This window comes from Bufo gargarizans, chromosome 2, assembly GCF_014858855.1.
Source record: "Bufo gargarizans isolate SCDJY-AF-19 chromosome 2, ASM1485885v1, whole genome shotgun sequence".
Taxonomy (NCBI): domain Eukaryota; kingdom Metazoa; phylum Chordata; class Amphibia; order Anura; family Bufonidae; genus Bufo; species Bufo gargarizans.
In genome coordinates this window covers 48,052,926-48,069,375 of record NC_058081.1, presented here as the reverse complement: position 1 = coordinate 48,069,375, position 16,450 = coordinate 48,052,926, and the positions used below count along the sequence as shown (strand labels likewise).

General features: G+C 45.0%; 3 non-coding genes across 3 annotated transcripts; all 3 read right to left on the bottom strand.

Annotated features, from left to right (window-relative positions):
- Positions 1-2,460: 2,460 nt before the first annotated feature.
- Positions 2,461-2,534, bottom strand: TRNAT-AGU. The gene has a single exon. It is a non-coding gene; the product is annotated as a tRNA-Thr (tRNA).
- Positions 2,535-4,170: 1,636 nt separating this feature from the next.
- On the bottom strand, positions 4,171-4,244 carry TRNAI-AAU. The gene has a single exon. It is a non-coding gene; the product is annotated as a tRNA-Ile (tRNA).
- Positions 4,245-4,541: 297 nt separating this feature from the next.
- On the bottom strand, positions 4,542-4,676 carry LOC122929838. The gene has a single exon (XR_006388054.1). It is a non-coding gene; the product is annotated as a U8 small nucleolar RNA (small nucleolar RNA).
- Positions 4,677-16,450: the final 11,774 nt, after the last annotated feature.

The window sequence follows — 16,450 nt, the reverse complement described above, 5'->3', positions numbered from 1 at the left end:
GTGCAGATCAATTTCTGTGATGGCCTAGAGGTCTGCCAGAGGTGTCTAATGCTCCCCAGGTTAAGGTTCTCCAGCTATTGCATAACTTCTACTCCCATCATACAGCTCTCAGATCATGATGGGAGCTGTACTTTTGCAACAGTGGGAGAGCCGCAGGTTGGAGATTAACAGTGTGGTATCATCATTCTCGAGAGGTGGGACCCACACCTATAGGACATCTATGGCAAATTGGTGTAAAGAGACAGGTCCTTATTCTCAAGAGGTGGCACCCACACCTGTATGAAATCTGTGGTATATCAGCAGATGGAGACAGGGCCTCATTTTTGAGAGGTGGGACACACCCCTATAGGACATCAATAGCAAATCAGCAGGAGACAGGGCCTCATTCTAGAGAGGTGGGACCCACCTCTATAGGACATCTATGGCAAATCAGTGAATGGAGACAGGGCCTCATTCTCAAGAGGTGGCACCCACCCTTATAGGACATCTATATCAAATCAACAGGAGACAGGGCCTCATTCTCGAGAGGTGGGACCCACAACAATAGGACATCTATGGCAAATCGGCATAAGGAGAAAGGTCGTTATTCTCAAAAAGTGGCACCCACACCTATAGGACATCTATGACATATCAGCAGACGGAGACAGGGCCTTATTCTCCAGAGGTGGTATCTGCAGCTGTCAGACATCTATGGCAAATCAGCAGATGGAGACAGCGCCTCATTCTTGAGAACTGGGACTCGCACCAATAGGATATCTATGGAATCTAGGCGGATGGAGACAAGGTCTCATTCTTGAGAGCTGGGAATCACACTCAGTGTATATCGCGAGTTATTACCCAGCTTTCCCAGTGTCAGATTTTATCACTGAGTTATTACCCAGCTTTCCCAGTGTCAGATATCATCCTAGTGTAGATCGCTAATTTTCCATGCAAAAGGCTACACTCATAAGCTTGTCATAAGAATCAGTCTAATATTCTTGTCAGAAGACTATGAAACCAATAGAGGGCGTTATTGAGTTATGAACAGCGCCCTCTATTGGTTTCATAGTCTTCTGACAAGAATATTAGACTTGTCATAAGACTGTAAAACCAATAGAAAGCGCTGTTCATAACTCCATAGCGCCCTCTATTGGTTTCCATAGTCTTATGACAGCTGAAAAACAAGGCAGATTCTGCTCATTTGCATGTATTTCCCATAAGCCCATGTTTATGCAAATACGTTTTTACTTGAGAAAACTGTATAGAAAGGTTATTGAATATTATGTTAGGACAATAGGAAAACTTTTTGTCGCCCTAATGATATTGATCTAGGTGTGCAGGTCCATCCAAGCCATCCAACAGATACAAAATAATGTTACTGGTTCTCAGTCAGGTCAAAACTGAGTTGCAAAATCTTATAGTGCATAAGGCTGCTATTGTATGGTTTGCTGGCTGTTACTGTCTCATGGATAGATTAGACACATACCTGGCTTTTGTGTGGTTGTCTATTTTATGTTGTGCTTAAAAGGAGTCTGTGATGCATCCTGCTGTCCTTGTAACTTAATTTCTAAGCCATTTTTGTGGCATATCCACTAATTTCTAACCTTTTATTATGGACCAGATCTTCTCTTCCAAGCAGAAGATGGCTGGTTGTCTCCCATTAATTTCAATTATACTCAGGTGCTCGGCTGAGCACACAAATATAGCAATGTGCACGGGCTGAACACTTGAATACTTTGGTCTTGCTCATCACTAGCTGCTAGGCTTGATCCCCGACGCACTCTTACTTTTCTTCCCCCTTCGGACTCTGACAGGAATAAGCCGGTTGTAGAGACAGAGTCGGAGTAGGGAGCGTGCCAGGGGCATGCGCTGCTCTTATTGGGAAATGCAGCGCATGTGCAGTTAGAGTAAAGTCATGGATGAGCTTTCTCTAAAGCTCCTCCATGTTGTGTGCAGCCATGGACGAACTGGCTGCATGCAGAGCCGGGCTTAGGGGGCGGGGCTGAGGGGGCGGGGCTCATTATAAAAAACATTACCATTTGGATTTTTTTTAAATAAAGTATATTAGGAAACTCTTTTTACCCTACCTCCCACTATATAGTGGAAAGTACTTATATAGTGGCCAACCCCTTTAATATAAAAATGTGATTTAAACAATGCTGCCGACACATTTCCTTAAAGGGTTCAATCCTCCTTTGAGGCAGGGGCTACACGGTGACATCAAAAAAGCCGCGTAGCTCGGGTGGGTTCGGAAAAAGCCGCGGTGAGGAGCTGTTATTGCCGTGAGACTACTGCAGGTGAGACGCGGTATTACGTGGCGCCCACTATAATGATGTAGAAAACAGATGAGAAGCAAATCCCCGGCTGCACTTCCGCCTCTCCCCAGCAGAGATCAGTGTTCTGCTATAAATGATCTGGGATTTCTGGACAATAAATGTAATAAATCAAATTCTAATAAAACGGTATAAAGTGACAAACACAAGGCACTGCTGAGATTCGAACTCAGGATCTCCTGTTTACTAGACAGGCGCTTTAACCAACTAAGCCACAGCGCCAGGTACTGACCAGCACCAAGCAGTTTCAGATTCCTCATTAACAATGATTGACTACTACTCCCAGCATTCACTTATTTGTACTATCCTTGTGGCATTTCTAAATGTACACCTGGGACAATCCTGCCAACGCAGCGCGGACACGAGCAAAGTCATTCCTATGTTCACAACTCCTGAGAACTACAAGTACTCGCTGCCTCTCATCTACCCTTTACAGAGCCTCAATTCCTCCATCCAGCTGCAGAATAGTGAGTGCAGCTCTGGAGTATAACACAGGATGTAACTCAGGAATAGTACAGGATAAGTAATGTAATGTATGTACACAGTGACTGCACCAGCAGAATAGTGAGTGCAGCTCTGGGGTATAATACAGGATGTAACTCAGGATAAGAAATGTAATGTATGTACACAGTGACTGCACCAGCAGAATAGTGAGTGCAGCTCTGAAGTATAATACAGAATGTAACTCAGGATCAGTACAGGATAAGTAATGTAATGTACACAGTGACTCCAATAGCAGAATAGTGAGTGCAGCTCTGGAGTATAATACAGGATGTAACTCAGGATCAGTACAGGATAAGTAATGTATGTACACAGTGACTGCACCAGCAGAATAGTGAGTGCAGCTCTGGAGTATAATACAGGATGTAACTCAGGATCAGTACAGGATAAGTAATGTATATACATAGTGACTACACCAGCAGAATAGTGAGTGCAGCTCTGGAGTATAATAAGCAGCATAATTAGAGTGGATTAAGGCTAGGTAAGGTATTAGCGGTATGTGGCTGCAACATGAGTAGCAGCGGTAGCAACCTGGAATGGCAGTAGATCAGCTTTTTATAGGTGATAGCAGCAGTAGTAGAGACAGATGCAAAGTGTTAATAGTGGTGGCAGTAGGGGACCATCACCACGGAGTGGTTGCTGCAGTGGTGGTGGGTGGCAAAAACAACAGCAGATGTTATATGATACATGTTGGCAGGCAGATGGCAGAGGTTCCATGATGGTGGCCGAGGCATGATGACAGCAGCAGCAGGTGCAGTCATCGTAAGGAACATGATGGTCGGCAGGCAAAAACATGGTAGGCAGGCAGTAAGTGGCAAGATGGTCATTTTAACAAAGGTGATGTTTTGGACACTGGCATGGGACAACTTGGCCCGCCTTTCTAGTATGTGCAGTGTCCAGCGGGTTGGCACGTCACCGATCATGTGGTGTAACGGCAGACCGCTGTGACGCTGAAAGTCCAGGAGAGCATTTCGTGCCACGTAGGAATGGCTGAAATGATTGCAGTTTCTTGACTTTACCAGAACTGTGAGAGGGACAGTAAACTTTTTCAAGAAATGTTGGACCACAAGATTAACCCCTTTTTGACCCATGACATAATAGTACCACTAATGGGCCAGCTTGTAAAACGGCTAGGGCAGCGCTAAACCCCGCCTATTAGAGCCGTGACGTTGCCGGAAAGATTGCTAGGCGGAAGCCTCTGCCTAGCAGTGTAAAAAAATATACAGCACAGGGCAAGCGAGAGCATCGGAGTATAAAATGCTCCAATGCTCATATCAGGGGGGGGCCTGAAAATGGGGGCATTTCTGGTTTCAGCTCTGAACCCGGACGACCCCTTTAAAAGAAAACAGAAAACCAATGGCCCGTACGGGGATCGAACCCGCGACCTTGGCGTTATTAGCACCACGCTCTAACCAACTGAGCTAACCGGCCAGCTGTCTGCCTGATGGGATCTCCCTCTATATTATCTGGTCACATGATCCAGGAGGAAAGCACAATCCCCATAACTGGTCACATGATCCAGGAGGAAAGCACATACCCCATTATCTGGTCACATGATCCAGGAGGAAAGCACACACCCCACAGCAGGAATGAGGCACAGTCCCTGTAATGTCCATTCACAGGAGACATTTCTATTACGCTAACCCCACAGTCTGTGAGACAGTAACCATGACAACACCCCCTTCCTCTGCTCTTGTACACACTGATATGATCGCCAGCAGGTTTGGGCTCAGAATGTCACACACCCCAAGTTGTCGGTCAGGGCGGTGTCGGAGTTCGGTGTAATCACACACTCAGCCTCCTCCATTCATCATGTCTGTTTCTCCCGGAGGAGGAACAGGTAAGGATTGACCTCACTGACAATGCCCCCGCACCGCTCCCAGCAGCCTCCGCCCGTCCCGCGCTCTTCACCGACCTCAGGGAGAGGACGCCGCTTCGCCCTCACCGCTGTACGATAGCATCACAATGAGCGCGGGCTGCGGTCACGTGACGCCTTGGTCACCAACGTTACAAACCGTCGCTCTCTGTCTCCTCACTCGGCTAATAAAGACCTATTGAAAACGTTTCATTTTGCTCAGCAATCGCTTCGCCCATAATGCACTGCGACTTGTGATTTGCATCTAGTCTTTACTCGGTCAGTAAAGGGCATTACGTCGCTGCACTGACCATTCGGCCATATTACAAGAGGGCATCCCTAGGTCACAGCGTCCTTCCGCCATATTAGAGAAGGGCATGATTCCTGTTGTTATGTGACTGTGAAGGGCAGTCGCTTAAATCCGGCATTAGTTTTATTGCTGACGCTCGGTGCAGCCATATGAGCGCCTTAGTACAAAATGTCATGGCGCCCTCTAGTGATTTTCACAAAAGTTCTGCAATTTGTTCCGACAATTTTAATGGGCAGCGTTGCCCTTAGCGCTCGCTGTGAAGTCATGCCACATTTGGTGTCTCATTTCATGTCTCATTGGCCCGTAAAAAAATGAAAGCAACGTCCTGATTGGCTCAGGGGGGGGGGCTCCTCTGATTATCCCTTTAGGAGCAGCCGATGGGGGGGGGGGGGGGGGGGGGGGCTGACGCTACACAACCGGTACGCAGGTATTCACATGCAGAGTGTGAGGCTGTTTTATGGCAGTCTGTATTCTGCTGGCGAATCACACTGATCAATTCTCACTGTCGGTATGGGGTGGCTTCCCCGATCCATGTTCAATAGTGATCTTAGGAGTGTAAGAGAAGGAGGCACCCATTGGAACCCCAATTGCGGTGCAGATCAATTTCTGTGATGGCCCAGAGGTCTGCCAGAGGCATTTAATGCTCCCCAGGTTGAGGTTCTCCAGCTATTGCATAACGTCTACTCCCATCATACAGCTATCAGATCATGATGGAAGTTTGCAACAGTGGGAGAGCCGCAGGTTGGATTACCAGTGTAGTATCATCATTCTCGAGAGGTGGGACCCACACCTATAGGACATCTATGGCAAATCGGTGTAAAGAGACAGGTCCTTATTCTCAAGAGGTGGCACTCACACCTATATGACATCTATGGTATATTGGCAGATAGACACAGGGCCTCATTCGCAAGAGGTGGCACCCACACCTATATGACATCTATGTCAAATTGGCGTAAGGAGACAGGTCCTCATTCTTCAGAAGTGGTATCCACACCTGTTTGACATCTGTGGTATATCGGCAGATGGAGACAGGGCCTCATTCTCAAGAGGTAGGAGCCACCCCTATAGGACATCTATGGTAAATCAGGGAATAGAGACAGGGCCTCATTCTCAAGATGTGGCACCCACCCCTATAGGACATCTATAGGAAATCGCCAGTATACAGGGTGTCATTATCGAGAGGTGGGACTCTCACCTATAGGACATATGTGTTATATTGGCAGATAGAGACAGGGCCTCATTTTTGAGAGGTGGGACCCACAACAATAGGACATCTATGGCAAATCTGCATAAGGAGAAAGGTCGTTATTCTCAAGAAGTGGCACCCACACCTATAGGACATCTATGACATATCAGCAGACGGAGACAGAGCCTTATTCTCCAGAGGTGGTACCTGCAGCTGTCAGAAATCTATGGCAAATAAGCAGATGGAGACAGCGCCTCATTGTTCTGCTTCGCGTTATTGACTGTTGTATAACACTAGTCAGACAGCTTAACAATAATTCAGAAGTCAAGAAACGTGAGACATCAGATCTGTTTGTATTCTCTTTTCTGAATAACTTTGTAAAACTACAATATAAACATAAACAAAACATATGTATCAGTACATTACACATAATACAGTAGGCTCACTTCATCAGTGAGAGTACTCACAGACAATTCCACCATTAGTCCAGGAATAAATCAAGAGCTCCTCTGCATGCAGCCTGCAAGATCCAGGAGCAGTGATGAAATGGAGGAAATACAGTTCCAGGTTAAAGGTTACTGCCTCTGGCTCAGAGAACAATACACTTCCTGTAAAGTTCTGGCGAAGAAGAAACTAACTTTGACCACTAGATGGCAGCAACGTCAAACATAATATTTCAGTACAATCTTTACAGCACATTACATACATTATAATGCAAAATAGGCGGAACACTCATTCTTGAGAGCTGGGACTCCCACCAATAGGACATCTATGGAATATAGGCGGATGAAGACAGGGTCTCATTCTTGAGAGCTGGGAATCGCACCTATAGGACAAATTAGTAAAATTAATACAAATAAGTCACAGGGGCCTGATGGGATGCACCCAAAGCTATTAAAAGAGCTCAGCGGTGAGCTAGCAAAACCATTAACAGATTTATTTAACCAATCACTGGCAACAGGAGTCGTCCCAGAAGATTGGAAATTAGAAAATGTGCCCATTCACAAGAAAGGTAGTAGGGAGGAATCTGGCAACTATAGGCCAGTAAGCCTGACATCAATAGTGGGGAAATTAATGGAAACCATACTTAAGGAGAGGATTGTGGAACATCTAAAATCCCATGGATTGAAAAATAAAAACAGCATGGGTTTACTTCAGGGAGATCCTGTCAAACTAATCTTATAGATTTTTTTGATTAGGTGACTAAAATAATAGACGGTGGAGGTGCAGTAGACATCGCTTATCTAGACTTTAGTAAGGCTTTTGACACTGTACCACATAGAAGGCTTCTCAATAAATTTGAGTCTTTGGGCTTGGACTCCCATATTGTTGAATGGATTAGGCAGTGGCTGAGGGACAGACAACAGAGGGTTGTAGTCAATGGAGTATATTCAGACCAAGGTCTTGTTACCAGTGGGGTACCTCAGGGATCTGTTCTGGAAGCCATATTGTTTAATATCTTTATCAGCGAAATTGCAGAAGGCTTCGATTGTAAGGTGTGTCTTTTTGCTGATGACACAAAGATTTGTAACAGGGTTGATGTTCCTGAAGAAATACACCAAATGGAAAAGGACTTAGGAAAACTAGAGGAATGATCAAAAATCTGGCAACTAAAATTTAATGTTGATAAGTGCAAGATAATGCACCTGGGACATAAAAACCCAAGAGCAGAATATAAAATCAGTGATACAGTCCTAACCTCGGTATCTGAGGAAAGGGATTTAGGGGTCATTATTTCAGAAGACTTAAAGGTAGGCAGACAATGTCATAGAGCAGCAGGAAATGCTAGCAGAATGCTTGGGTGTATAGGGAGAGACATTACCAGTAGACAGAGGGAGGCGCTCCTGCCGCTCTACAGAGCACTAGTGAGACCTCATCTGGAGTATTGTGCTCAGTACTGGAGACCATATCTCCAGAAGGATACTGATACTTTGGAGAGAGTTCAGAGAAGAGCTACTAAACTAGTACATGGATTGCAGGATAAAACTTACCAGGAAAGACTAAAGGACCTTAACATGTATAGCTTGGAAGAAAGACGAGACAGAGGGGACATGATAGAAACTGCTAAATACATAAAGAGAATCAACAAGGTAAAAGAGGAGAGAAGATTTAAAAGAAGAAAAACTGCTACAAGAGGACATAGTTTTAAATTAGAGGGGCAAAGGTTTAAAGGTAATATCAGGAAGTATTACTTTACTGAGAGAGTAGTGGATGCATGGAATAGCCTTCCTGCAGAAGTGGTAGCTGCAAATACAGTTGAGGAGTTTAAGCATGCATGGGATAGGCATAAGGCCATCCTTCATATAAGATAGGGCCAGGGACTATCCATAGTATTCAGTATATTGGGCAGACTAGATGGGCCAAATGGTTCTTATCTGCCGACACATTCTATGTTTCTATTTATGGAATCTAGGCAGATGGAGACAGGGTCTCATAATTCTCTAGACGTGAGAACAGCACCTCTAGTACATATAAATATACAAATGGGAATACCTCTTTAGAGGGAATGTGTCATCAGAAAGTAAGCTATTGTTTAAATTATGTTTTTAGATTAAACATGATTTTAAGAATTTTTTATTTTATTTTTTCATTTTTCCATGTTACTATCTATATTTTTTTTTAAATGTACATAACCCTGCAATGTTCACACTGGCCACTAGTAGTGATGAGCGTGCATGCTCAGCAAAATACCTGTCCAGCTCAAGCATTGCTATGCTCTGCAGGTCCTAGTGCTTGGCCAAATAATTCAGATGCTCAAATACAATGGAAGTCAATTGGAGACAACCAAGCACCCCATGCTCAGGAAAAAAAAGAGTGTCTGGCTTATAATGAAATGTTAGAAATTAATGGAAACCCCATAAAAGCAGTTTGGCAACAGTAGTAAGGGGATAGCTAGATGTAGCTTAGACTGCTAACAATAAACAACCACAAAAAAGGGTGTATGCCAAATCTCAAGTATAAGCAAACCATCTATCCATGAGACAGATAACTGCCAGCCTACCTTACAACTGTGGTCTTAGGCACTATCATATATACCAAATCAGCTCTCATCTGACTGAGAACCAGGAAACCTCAATGTTATATTACACATGTTGGATGGCTTGGGTGGACCTGCACACCTAGATCAATATCATTAGGGCAACAAAAAGTTTTCCGATTGTCGTAACATAATATTAAATAACTTTTTTAGGCCTCTTTCACACTTGCGTTGTCCGGATCCGGCGTGTACTCCACTTGCCGGAATTACACGCCGGATCCGGAAAAACGCAAGTGTACTGAAAGCATTTGAAAACGGATCCGTCTTCAAAATGCTTTCAGTGTTACTATGGCAGCCAGGACGCTATTAAAGTCCTGGTTGCCATAGTAGGAGCGGGGAGCGGGGGAGCAGTATACTTACCGTCCGTGTGGCTCCCGGGGCGCTCCAGAATGACGTCAGAGCGCCCCATGCGATCACGTCATCCATGCGCCTGGGGCACCCTGACGTCACTCTGGAGCGCCCCGGGAGCCGCACGGACGGTAAGTATACTGCTCCCCCGCTCCCCACTACACTTAACCATGGCAAACAGGACTTTAGCGTCCCGGCAGCCATGGTAACCATTCAGAAAAAGCTAAACGTCGGATCCGGCAATGCGCCGAAACGACGTTTAGCTTAAGGCCGGATCCGGATCAATGCCTTTCAATGGGCATTAATTCCGGATCCGGCCTTGCGGCAAGTGTTCAGGATTTTTGGCCGGAGCAAAAAGCGCAGCATGCTACAGTATTTTCTCCGGCCAAAAAACGTTCCGTTCCGGAACTGAAGACATCCTGATGCATCCTGAACGGATTTCACTCCATTCAGAATGCATTAGGATAATCCTGATCAGGATTCTTCCGGCATAGAGCCCCGACGACGGAACTCTATGCCGGAAGAAAAGAACGCAGGTGTGAAAGAGCCCTTATACAGTTTTATCATGTAAAAATGTATTTGCATAAACATGGGCTTCTGGGAAAAACATGCAAATGAGCAGAATCTGCCTTGTTTTTCAGCTGTCATAAGACTATGAAAACCAATAGAGGGCGCTATGGAGTTATGAACAGCGCCCTCTATTGGTTTTACAGTCTTATGATAAGATAAATATTCTTGTCAGAAGACTATGAAACCAATAGAGGGCGCTGTCCATAACTCAATAACTCCCTCTATTGGTTTCATAGTCTTCTGACAAGAATATTAGACTGATTCTTATGACAAGCTTATAAGTGTAGCCTTTTGCATGAAAAATTCATGACTAGAATATTCGCGAACTACACTAGGATGATATCTGACACTGGGAAAGCTGGGTAATAACTCAGTGTTGTAGATCGCGAGTTATTACCCAGCTTTCCCAGTGTCAGATATCATCCTAGTGTAGATTGCGAATATTCTAGGCGCAAATTTTCCATGCAAAAGGCTACACTAATAATCTTGTCATAAGAATCAGTCTAATACTCTGGTGCCTGGTTGTCTCCCATTGACTTCAATTATACTCAGTGCTCGGCCAATATAGCAATGTGTTTGGGCCGAACACCTGAATACTTTGGTGCTCGCTCATCACTAGCCACTAGGCCTTATCCTAGACTCTGACAGGAATAAGCTGGTTGTAGAGACGGAGTCGGAGCAGGGAGCGTGCCATTTTTATAATAAAGTATATTAGGAAACTCTTTTTTACCCTACCTTATATAGTGGCCAACCCCTTTAATATAAAAATGTGATTTAACCACTTCAGCCCCGCTAGCTGAAACCCCCTTCATGACCAGAGCACTTTTTACACTTCTGCACTACACTCCTTTCACCGTTTATCGCTCGGTCATGCAACTTACCACCCAAATGAATTTTACCTCCTTTTCTTCTCACTAATAGAGCTTTCATTTGGTGGTATTTTATTGCTGCTGACATTTTTACTTTTTTGTTATTAATCAAAATGTAACGATTTTTTTGCAAAAAAATGACATTTTTCACTTTCAGCTGTAAAATTTTGCAAAATAAACGACATCCATATATACATTTTTCGCCAAATTTATTGTTCTACATGTCTTTGATAAAAAAAAATGTTTGGGCAAAAAAAAAAAAATGGTTTGGGTAAAAGTTATAGCGTTTACAAACTATGGTACAAAAATGTGAATTTCCGCTTTTTGAAGCAGCTCTGATTTTCTGAGCACCTGTCATGATTCCTGAGGTTCTACAATGCCCAGACAGTAGAAAAACCCCACAAATGACCCCATTTCAGAAAGTAGACACCCTAAGGTATTCGCTGATGGGCATAGTGAGTTCATAGAACTTTTTATTTTTTGTCACAAGTTAGCGGAAAATGATGATGATTTTTTCTTTTCTTTTTTTTCTTACAAAGTCTCATATTCCACTAACTTGCGACAAAAAATAAAAAATTCTAGGAACTCGCCATGCCCCTCACAGAATACCTTGGGGTGTCTTCTTTCCAAAATGGGGTCACTTGTGGGGTAGTTATACTGCCCTGGCAATTTAGGGGCCCAAATGTGTGAGAAGTACCTTGCAATCAAAATGTGTAAAAAATGGCCTGCAAAATCCGAAAGGTGCACTTTGGAATATGTGCCCCTTTGCCCACCTTGGCAGCAAAAAAGTGTGACACATCTGGTATCGCCGTACTCAGGAGAAGTTGGGGAATGTGTTTTGGGGTGTCATTTTACATATACCCATGCTGGGTGAGAAAAATATCTTGGTCAAATGCCAACTTTGTATAAAAAAATGGGAAAAGTTGTCTTTTGCCAAGATATTTCTCTCACCCAGCATGGGTATATGTAAAATGACACCCCAAAACACATTCCCCAACTTCTCCTGAGTACGGCGATACCAGATGTGTCACACTTTTTTGCTGCCAAGGTGGGCAAAGGGGCACATATTCCAAAGTGCACCTTTCGGATTTCACCGGTCATTTTTTACAGATTTTGATTACAAAGTACTTCTCACACATTTGGGCCCCTAAATTGCCAGGGCAGTATAACTACGCCACAAGTGACCCCATTTTGGAAAGAAGACACCCCAAGGTATTCCGTGAGGGGCACTGCGAGTTCCTAGAAAAAAATATTTTTGTCACAAGTTAGCGGAAAATTATGATTTTTTTTTTCTCTTTTTTCCTTACAAAGTCTCATATTCCACTAACTTGCGACAAAAAATAAAAAATTCTAGGAACTCGCCATGCCCCTCACGGAATACCTTGGGGTGTCTTCTTTCCAAAATGGGGTCACTTGTGGCGTAGTTATACTGCCCTGGCAATTTAGGGGCCCAAATGTGTGAGAAGTACCTTGCAATCAAAATGTGTAAAAAATGGCCTGCAAAATCCGAAAGGTGCACTTTGGAATATGTGCCCCTTTGCCCACCTTGGCAGCAAAAAAGTGTGACACATCTGGTATCGCCGTACTCAGGAGAAGTTGGGGAATGTGTTTTGGGGTGTCATTTTACATATACCCATGCTGGGTGAGAAAAATATCTTGGTCAAATGCCAACTTTGTATAAAAAAATGGGAAAAGTTGTCTTTTGCCAAGATATTTCTCTCACCCAGCATGGGTATATGTAAAATGACACCCCAAAACACATTCCCCAACTTCTCCTGAGTACGGCGATACCAGATGTGTCACACTTTTTTGCAGCCTAGGTGGGCAAAGGGGCACATATTCCAAAGTGCACCTTTCGGATTTCACCGGTCATTTTTTACACATTTTGATTGCAAAGTTCTTCTCACACATTTGGGCCCCTAAATTGCCAGGGCAGTATAACTACCCCACAAGTGACCCCATTTTGGAAAGAAGACACCCCAAGGTATTCCGTGAGGGGCATGGCGAGTTCCTAGAATTTTTTTTTTTTTTGCATAAGTTAGCGGAAATTGATTTTTTTTTTTGTTTTTTTCTCACAAAGTCTCACTTTCCGCTAACTTAGGACAAAAATTTAAATCTTTCATGGACTCAATATGCCCCTCAGCAAATACATTGGGGTGTCTTCTTTCCAAAATGGGGTCAGTTGTGGGGTGTTTGTACTGCCCTGGCATTTGAGGGTCTCCGCAATCATTACATGTATGGCCAGCATTAGGAGTTTCTGCTATTCTCCTTATATTGAGCATACAGGTAATGAGATTTTTTTTTCCGTTCAGCCTCTGGGCTGAAAGAAAAAAATGAACGGCACAGATTTCTTCATTCGCATTGATCAATGTGGATGAAAAAATCTCTGCCAAAAAAAAAAAATGGAGGGGAAAGGCGTCTGCCAGGACATAGGAGCTCCGCCCTACATCCATACCCACTTAGCTCGTATGCCCTGGCAAACCAGATTTCTCCATTTGCATCAATCGATGTGGATGAATAAATCATTGCCGGGATTTTTTTTTATTTTTTTTTATATATATATATATACAAAGTGTTTGCCAAAGCATAGGAACGCCGCCTCCTCCTCAGCTCGTATGCCTTGGCAAACGTATCTGTTACTGCAGAGGAGAAAATCCCGTCTTGCAGCGCCGCATACACCGACTTGCGTGTAATCTGACAGCAGCGCAATGCTTCTGTCAGAATGCACATCAGTGCTGCAGCTAGTCGATCGGTTGGTCCACCTGGAAGGTAAAAAAAGAACAAAAAAAAAAAACCAGGCCGCAACGCAATAATTTTATTAACTTTGCAACAGAACATATAAACTTTAACTTTTTTAACTGAACATTTAACCTTTTTGCTTACTGGTGTTTTTTTTTTTTGTTTTTTTACCTTTATAGAACAAACCTCTCCTTCCCCATGGGTCAATGTGCAAAGCGCAAATCGCCCAAAGATGTGGCGAAGTGCGTTATGCACTTTGTCCCATGTGAAAGGAGACGTTTGCAGCAGCAGTGAGTGAATGGGCCCTAATAGCCCTGTGTGCCTGTCCTGGTGAGATGATCCCTATGCTAATAGTGTACCTGTCAGTGGTACTTCCGGAAACACTCTCCAAAGCATAGGGCAGGGTGGTCAGGACAGTCAGGACAGAAATAGCGGGTGTCACGCCTTATTCCACTCCTGCTACAGACACGACATCTTTTTCGGGGTGACGGTTGGGTTGAGGTACTAGGAACGACATTGGGGAAATGTCGCTCGTGTAGACGGCTAACTACACTGGTGGATGGGGCCACGGAACCTCCTGGGTACAGGAGGTTCTCGATGATCTGTTCCTGAAATTTGAGGAAGGATCCAGTTCTCCCAGCCTTACTGTAGAGAACAAAACTATTGTACAGAGCCAATTGAATTAAATATACAGACACCTTCCTATACCAGCGTCTGGTTCTGCGGGAAACTAAATACGGAGCCAACATCTGGTCATTGAAGTCTACCCCTCCCATGTGAAGGTTATAGTCGTGGACTGAGAGGGGCTTTTCAATGACACGGGTTGCTCGCTCAATTTGTATTGTCGTGTCTGCGTGAATGGAGGAGAGCATGTAAACGTCACGCTTGTCTCTCCATTTCACCGCGAGCAGTTCTTCGTTACACAGTGCGGCCCTCTGCCCCCTTGCAAGACGGGTGGTAACGAGCCGTTGGGGGAAGCCCGCGCGACTAGTTCGCGCGGTACCACAGGCGCCAATCCGTTCTAGAAACAAATGCCTAAAGAGGGCCACACTTGTGTAAAAATTGTCCACATAAAGATGGTACCCCTTGCCGAATAAGGGTGACACCAAGTCCCAAACTGTCTTCCCACTGCTCCCCAGGTAGTCAGGGCAACCGACTGGTTAGATGATCCCTATGCTAATAGTGTACCTGTCAGTGGTACTTCCGGAAACACTCTCCAAAGCATAGGGCAGGGTGGTCAGGACAGTCAGGACAGAAATAGTGGGTGTCACGCCTTATTCCACTCCTGCTACAGACACGACATCTTTTTCGGGGTGACGGTTGGGTTGAGGTACCAGGAACGACATTGGGGAAATGTCGCTCGTGTAGACGGCTAACTACACTGGTGGATGGGGCCACGGAACCTCCTGGGTACAGGAGGTTCTCGATGATCTCTTCCTGAAATTTGAGGAAGGATCCAGTTCTCCCAGCCTTACTGTAGAGAACAAAACTATTGTACAGAGCCAATTGAATTAAATATACAGACACCTTCCTATACCAGCGTCTGGTTCTGCGGGAAACTAAATACGGAGCCAACATCTGGTCATTGAAGTCCACCCCTCCCATGTGAAGGTTATAGTCGTGGACTGAGAGGGGCTTTTCAATGACACGGGTTGCTCGCTCAATTTGTATTGTCGTGTCTGCGTGAATGGAGGAGAGCATGTAAACGTCACGCTTGTCTCTCCATTTCACCGCGAGCAGTTCTTCGTTACACAGTGCGGCCCTCTGCCCCCTTGCAAGACGGGTGGTAACGAGCCGTTGGGGGAAGCCCGCGCGACTAGTTCGCGCGGTACCACAGGCGCCAATCCGTTCTAGAAACAAATGCCTAAAGAGGGCCACACTTGTGTAAAAATTGTCCACATAAAGATGGTACCCCTTGCCGAATAAGGGTGACACCAAGTCCCAAACTGTCTTCCCACTGCTCCCCAGGTAGTCAGGGCAACCGACCGGCTCCAGGATCTGATCTTTTCCCTCATAGATCCGAAATTTGTGGGTATAGCCTGTGGCCCTTTCACAGAGCTTATACAATTTGACCCCATACCGGGCGCGCTTGCTTGGGATGTATTGTTTGAAGCCAAGGCGCCCGGTAAAATGTATCAGGGACTCGTCTCAGCAGATGTTTTGCTCTGGGGTATAAATATCTGCAAATTTCTGGTTGAAATGGTCTATGAGGGGCCGAATTTTGTGGAGCCGGTCAAAAGCAGGGTGGCCCCTGGGACGGGAGGCGGTGTTGTCACTAAAGTGCAGGAACCGCAGGATGGCCTCAAAACGTGCCCTGGACATGGCAGCAGAGAACACGGGCATGTGATGAATCGGGTTCGTGGACCAATATGACCGCAATTCATGCTTTTTTGTCAGGCCCATGTTGAGGAGGAGGCCCAGAAAAGTTTTAATTTCGGAAACTTGGACTGGTTTCCACCGGAAAGGCTGGGCATAAAAGCTTCCCGGGTTAGCGGTGATAAATTGTGTGGCATACCTGTTTGTTTCGGCCACAACTATGTCTAAAAGCTCCGCAGTCAAGAACAGCTCAAAAAATCCCAGGGCCGAACCGATCTGAGCTGTCTCAACCCGAACTCCAGACTGGGCAGTGAAAGGGAAAACTACAGGTGCGGCTGAAGTTGGGGACTGCCAATCAGGGTTTGCCAGCACCTCTGGGATTCTAGGGGCTCTACGGGCACGTCTTT